The 5,869-nt window shown below is 40.3% G+C and overlaps 1 protein-coding gene across 1 annotated transcript in view; it reads right to left on the bottom strand.

Annotated features, from left to right (window-relative positions):
- Positions 1-5,869, bottom strand: part of LOC101859590 — a 90,286-nt gene that overhangs the window by 82,901 nt on the left and 1,516 nt on the right. The window lies entirely within an intron of this gene.

The following is a 5,869-nucleotide window of genomic DNA, read 5'->3' as shown; positions in this document are numbered from 1 at the left end:
GTCATCATCATCATCATCATCATCATCATCATCATCATCATCATCATCATCATCATCATCATCATCATCATCATCATCATCATCATCATCATCATTATTCGCTTGTTTGAGTCATACTGGAAATTGGCTTTTTAAATTCAGAAGCCCTCGTCTCGTGAATAAACTCACAGTGTTTCCAATGGCATTAAATACAGCAAAACTAATCATTTTTCTGGCGGAAAACTGCTGCTGAAATACAAACGTAGCTACAACACAACTCAAGAGCTTGTGAGGTCGAAAACTAGTCTTTTAGCTCTGCTTTGTTGTCAACCAAAATTTAACTGCCTGTCTTTTACATCTGTTTCGACACAATAAAGTTATTCAGACTCGACTTTTTCGCTTGATGTGTGTCTCTGATAGGAGGGCCCTTGAGAGGGGACACGTTTGCACCTCCGCGTCCGCGGTCAACTCGAGGTGGAAAGTTATGTTGGAGGCAGACGAAAATTGAGGATAAAGTGGTATGAGAGAAACAGAGAGAGAGAGAGAGAGAGAGAGAGAGAGAGAGAGAGAGAGAGAGAGAGAGAAAGAGAGAGAGAGAGAGACCAAGATAAGGATAGGCTGAAGCTTAGGAATAAGAAACAGTCTACTTATATTTCCATTTCCATTCATAATGTCCAAATTGAGGCTATAGAGGATGCCCCTCCCTTTCAAGAAATAAGACTTAAGCGAAACGTGAGAACTAAACATTTTTAATACCTCCAGTGAGAAACAAGATATTATCATACTGATCTGCTAAATCCCAATAAACCATTCGTGGTTTTTCTGGGGAAAGGTCCGTAGTTTCAATTTCCTAAGCGGGTCTCTTTTTTTTTTTGTATGATGTAAAGATTTGACAATCTTTTCAACAATATAAGGTGATTTAAGAGGTGGAAAATCCAAGCAAACGTCAAGTTCACTCTACTAAAAGGGCGTCTAATCTAGGTAAGCTTTACTATTCTCATGCGGTGCTACTGTAGCTGCTATGTGGCATGCTTTCTTTTCTCATGAAGAAAAGTAGATCATCTTTTAATTTGAAATACAATTTGATTGATGTAATTCTGTACCGCGGTCAGCTGTTCACTCATGCTAGTTCTGAGAATGCAATTAGAAGAAATTCAATTCAGCGGTCCAGTCGAGCTCTCTGCTATCAAAACGACAGGATTTAATCAAAGCTAGAACGAATCTTTACTGTTTGTCTTAAAAGATCCTTCGAACATCATTCTTGGAATCCCCTTTTTCAGGTTTATAAAGATTAACCGTCGGGTCAAGTCAAAGATTCTACCATTATTATACTACAACATACATCATTCCTCTTTTTGAGCTACCCAAAACCGCGTCATTCAGATCGAAGTGACGCCACTGGAGATTTTGATGGGATTTGGCGAATAACTGACTGTGAAAGTACTGAAAATGTATTAAGATAACATTGTAATTGTTATACATTAACACTCAAATTGCAATGTGGTGGAACATGCGTTTCCTGACTGAATTATATTGTTAATTTAGATGATGGTTGCAACAAGTTTAACAGTTGCGGGCTTACTAAAATTATCGATAGCAATGACAGACCTCTATTTACAGACACCCCTGCCCACTGCTCTTTCATATTGGTAGAGTAACTAGCGGAACACTGTTACAGAGGACTTGAACGTGTTAATCCCATTAAAGGTTAGTTTGTCAGGTTTCTAGACTTTGTCTAAGATTAGGTCTTTTCTAAACAAAGTTATATGAGTTTACATAGATTTGTGAGTATAATGTGTCTGCAGTCATGAAGTACATGAAAGGGTACAGCCTACCTCTTAGTACAAAGACACGGGAACTAACCGTGGCAAGAATTATTGGTTTTTGACGCGCGTCGTCCACAGGGGAAGGGTGGTCTTTTTCGACGTTTGATCAAGTTTAATTATTGGCTTTAGAGGACATAAATGTCGTATGTGATAAGAACTAGCATGAGCGAACAGCTGACCACGGTACAGAATTATATCAATCATAGTGTATTTCAAATTAAAAGATGATTTATGCCCTGTTCGAGCGCATTTAGTAAAATATTCACTTAACATAGTTTGTATTTGACTTTCTAGTGAACGTTACTTTAGTTTCTAATCAGTCGTTATCACTCAGAATCAATATTGACTGATTGGTGAACTCACAATTCTACAGAGCTCACACAAGAGAGAATCATGTCTGAAATGGACGCGTGTCGACTGATGGTGGCGATAGCAGAAACATGACAAGACATAAATACACACACGGAGACGCGCCGGACCACAGCCACGCATACTCACTAACACACAAAAGTCTCTTTTCTTCCCACAAACACACACACACACACACACACACACACACACACACACACACACACACAGACGCATACACACACACACGCGCGCGCGCACGCGCTGGCGAGGTCTATGACTTAAGTTTTTGACGGACGAACTAATTATTAGAAGCTTTATATTTAATTAGATTCTTTTTCTAATGAGGGAAACGTCGCGAGATGAATGAATTGTTCAACGTAAATTGTCTTTATCAGCGACCCCCTCCCCCCCCCAACCCCCATTTTTTAATCGAATCTCCAACTCACACTGAACATCGGATATTAATTTTAATGAGAGCGTTAGCCCCAACACAGAGTTAAAGATCAAGGAAAGACCGCGTGTAACCTGGAAAAGTTGTAGAAACTGCTGTACAAAAAAGTGGAAAGACATGGAATAACACCAACTGGCTAACCGAGCGCAGGGAAATGTGTAAGGTATTTGTTCGTGGCCTATACCCTGTCAAGGTTGAGAAAGGCAATGATGATACTGATGATGCTAGCCCCAGGAATAAAAAGAGATGGTGGTTTACAGGTTTAGCATTGTGTTCTGTTGTGTGCCTTTCTGTGGCAGGGCAGGGGACGGTGTAGGCTGAACGTTCTGTCACAACTAGGTTGTCTCAGAAGTTGTACCTCTGATTCCATAGCCGTATGAGCAAAAAGACGGAAATGAGGAGGTGGGTGGTTGGAGGGTGCACTGGAGTGGTTTGCTCCTTGTTTCCTATCAAAACATATGTCATCAGTATCTCTCCTCCTTCTTTTTTTGAATCACCACAAATGATTTTCTGAACCTATGTGACCTAACTGTGTTGTAAGTGCCGTACAACTCTTTCTAAAACAAGGAGTCTTTAGAACTCAGTAGCAAGCAACAATTGTGTAGCCAAATCGTTTATATTGGTGTAGTAGTGTGTTGTGGAAAAAAAGTATGATAATGATAATGACGATGATGATAGGGCTAAGAAGAAGAAGAAGAAGAAGAAGAAGAAGAAGAAGAAGAAGAAGAAGAAGAAAAAGAAGAAGAAGGAGAAGAAGATGAAGAAGAAGAAGATGAAGAAGAAAATGAAGAAGAAATAATAACGATAATATTAGATATACTTTGATAGTTGAACCTCTTAATTTATTGTTTCGTATAATAATGCAGCTTATTTGCGTTAAAAATATCTACAAGTACCAGGATGAACAGTCTGTCATTCTGATTTTATTTTCTCTTATTTTAAGCTACCCAAGGGGCGGCTATATTATACTAAGCTATCATCTGCTCTTAAGCCAGTCATTCGATGACCATTACAAGCTCATCCCCGCTCGCTCCGGCATAAGCACACATTACCGATTGTATCCGTTCAATTACGAGGGCATGCTCAGAGGAGGATCGAAATTTATTGAACAACGTGTAAAGGGACATGGAGACATGAGCTGGATAAAAATGAGTGTCATAAAAGGCAAATAGAGGGAAGGAGATAGAGAACGGCCGAAAACAGCACTCATGTGGAGAGAATTAGAAGTTTTCGGACAAAAAAATAGGCAGATGATCACATTTAGGCAAACATCTAAATAATTTATCGCGAAAGAAAACTTATTGCATCAAAGAAATGCATTAGAGCGGAGTGCTAAAGTGGGATACAGAGTCCTGAAAGGCATCCTCCCGCAAACTTCCAACCCCAAAAATGCACTTTTGAAACTGTGGGAAACGCTTCTCTAACTCTGAGAATCAGCGTTGGATTGTGACAAAACACAGAAGGTCATCTGTTTTCTCCATATAGCTTGTTATCCTCATTTCTCAGTTTCTAAAGGATGGCTGTAAAGCTCTTTCAGTGTTTCTCTAAGCCTGCAGTAAAGGCTATTGTAGTTTGAACAACTTAACAAGGAATTCTAGACTTTTGGTTTCTTTTAGAAATTATCCTTTCCAACCATTCATGTTTCTATGCTTTATCAGAGACGAGTACAATCAAATTGGAGGATCTACTTTTTTTTAAAAAAGGAACGCCATAGATAAGTACCTGTATCGTTCTCTTTATGCTTCTTTTGTTGTCGTTGTTGTATTTTAATTGTTGGGGGGGGGGGTGGGGTTGTTGTTTTTGTTGTCGTTTTTGTTGTTGTTGTGTTGCTGTTGATGTTGTATTTGCCCGTTGTCTCAATTATCCAAAACTTTCTTTACAATTCTTTTTCAGCAGCCTGCACTGCATGACCACAATTGCAAGAACAATCTTCCCCCTCACCCATTCACCACAGACATTCATCTCTATATCGTAAATCAGTCCCTTAAAAAAACGTTTTCCTGTATACAAATATGCGAAACCCATTGACGAGAATTAACACCTTACAGCTGTCCAGGAAGACACGAACATTGGAATATCTACCCGAGAGAAATGATACGCTAGGAACTTGAAGGATATCATTACTTTTTGCCAAAGACGGATTTGGACCAAAATAAGTAAAGGCAGTCTGTCTCCAGTCTGGCCTGATGCTTTGGCTGCCTCCGACTTGCTCTGTGTGGCGGAGCTAATCCCCCCACGGGACGGGACTTTAATAGAACTTTATAAGATTTCACAAAAATACTAATTTGCTCAGATCAGCACCGGCGTGGGAAAACGCGGAGTTTTTAGATAGCATCAGGGGCAGGGCTAAGCATTCGCTTTTCGACTCCGGGATCATCTCCCGCTTTTTGTTTTTTCTCTCACTTTCTCTCGCTCTCTTTCTCATTCTTTCTCTTTCTCTTTTTTCTCATTCTCTCTCTCTTTCTCTCTCTCTCTTTTTCTCTATCTCTTTCTCTCTCTCTCTCTTTCAGTCTCTCTGTCTGTATTTATGTCTAACTGGCTGTCTGTCTGTCTGTCAGTCTGTCTCTCACTTTCTCTCTCTCTCTCTCTCTCTCTCTCTCTCTCTCTCTCTCTCTCGCAATAACAACTCCCTCATGGGCCCCATCTCTCTCACTTTTCCTGTTTGTCTAGCTGTCTGTCTGTCAGTCTATTTCTCTATCGTTCTCTTTCTCTCTCCCTCTCTCTCTCTCTCTCTCTCTCTCTCTCTCTCTCTCTCTCTCTCTCTCTCTCTCTGTCTCTCTCTCATTTATTTGCTTACCGTCTATCTTCCCATTTCCGCCACGCGTCTCTCAACCCATCTTTTTAAAAATTCCCTTTTACCCCTGGCCCATTTTTTTCCAAAGCTCTGTTACTTTCTTTTTCTCTTAGTATAGAAATACCTGTCTCCATGCCTTCCTCGGGGTCTGTCTGTCGGCAATACTTCTGTCTCTTTTCCATGTATCCTATCGACATATCTGTCCTCACTTCTCATCAGTTTATTACTGTCTATATGCGAATGGAAGAGTTTTAGGAGACGTTTCGTGTTCTTAGAGTCAACAAACATAAGAAAAAGGAATCTTTCGATATGGTTATGGCAACATCATTCCAGAATCATCTGCTAAAGAAAGAAAAACTAGCAAAGTTCTTTCCCCCCAAAAGTACTGTGGTGACACAGATTCAGAAACTCGGTGTGGGAGAGTGGGAAGGGGGATGGGAAAAGAGAGGGCGTGTGGGGGGGGGGTGA

Source organism: Aplysia californica, unplaced genomic scaffold, assembly GCF_000002075.1.
Source record: "Aplysia californica isolate F4 #8 unplaced genomic scaffold, AplCal3.0 scaffold00504, whole genome shotgun sequence".
NCBI classification, from domain to species: domain Eukaryota; kingdom Metazoa; phylum Mollusca; class Gastropoda; order Aplysiida; family Aplysiidae; genus Aplysia; species Aplysia californica.
Note: the sequence above shows the minus strand (reverse complement) of the source record. Positions and strands in the feature narration are given on the sequence as shown.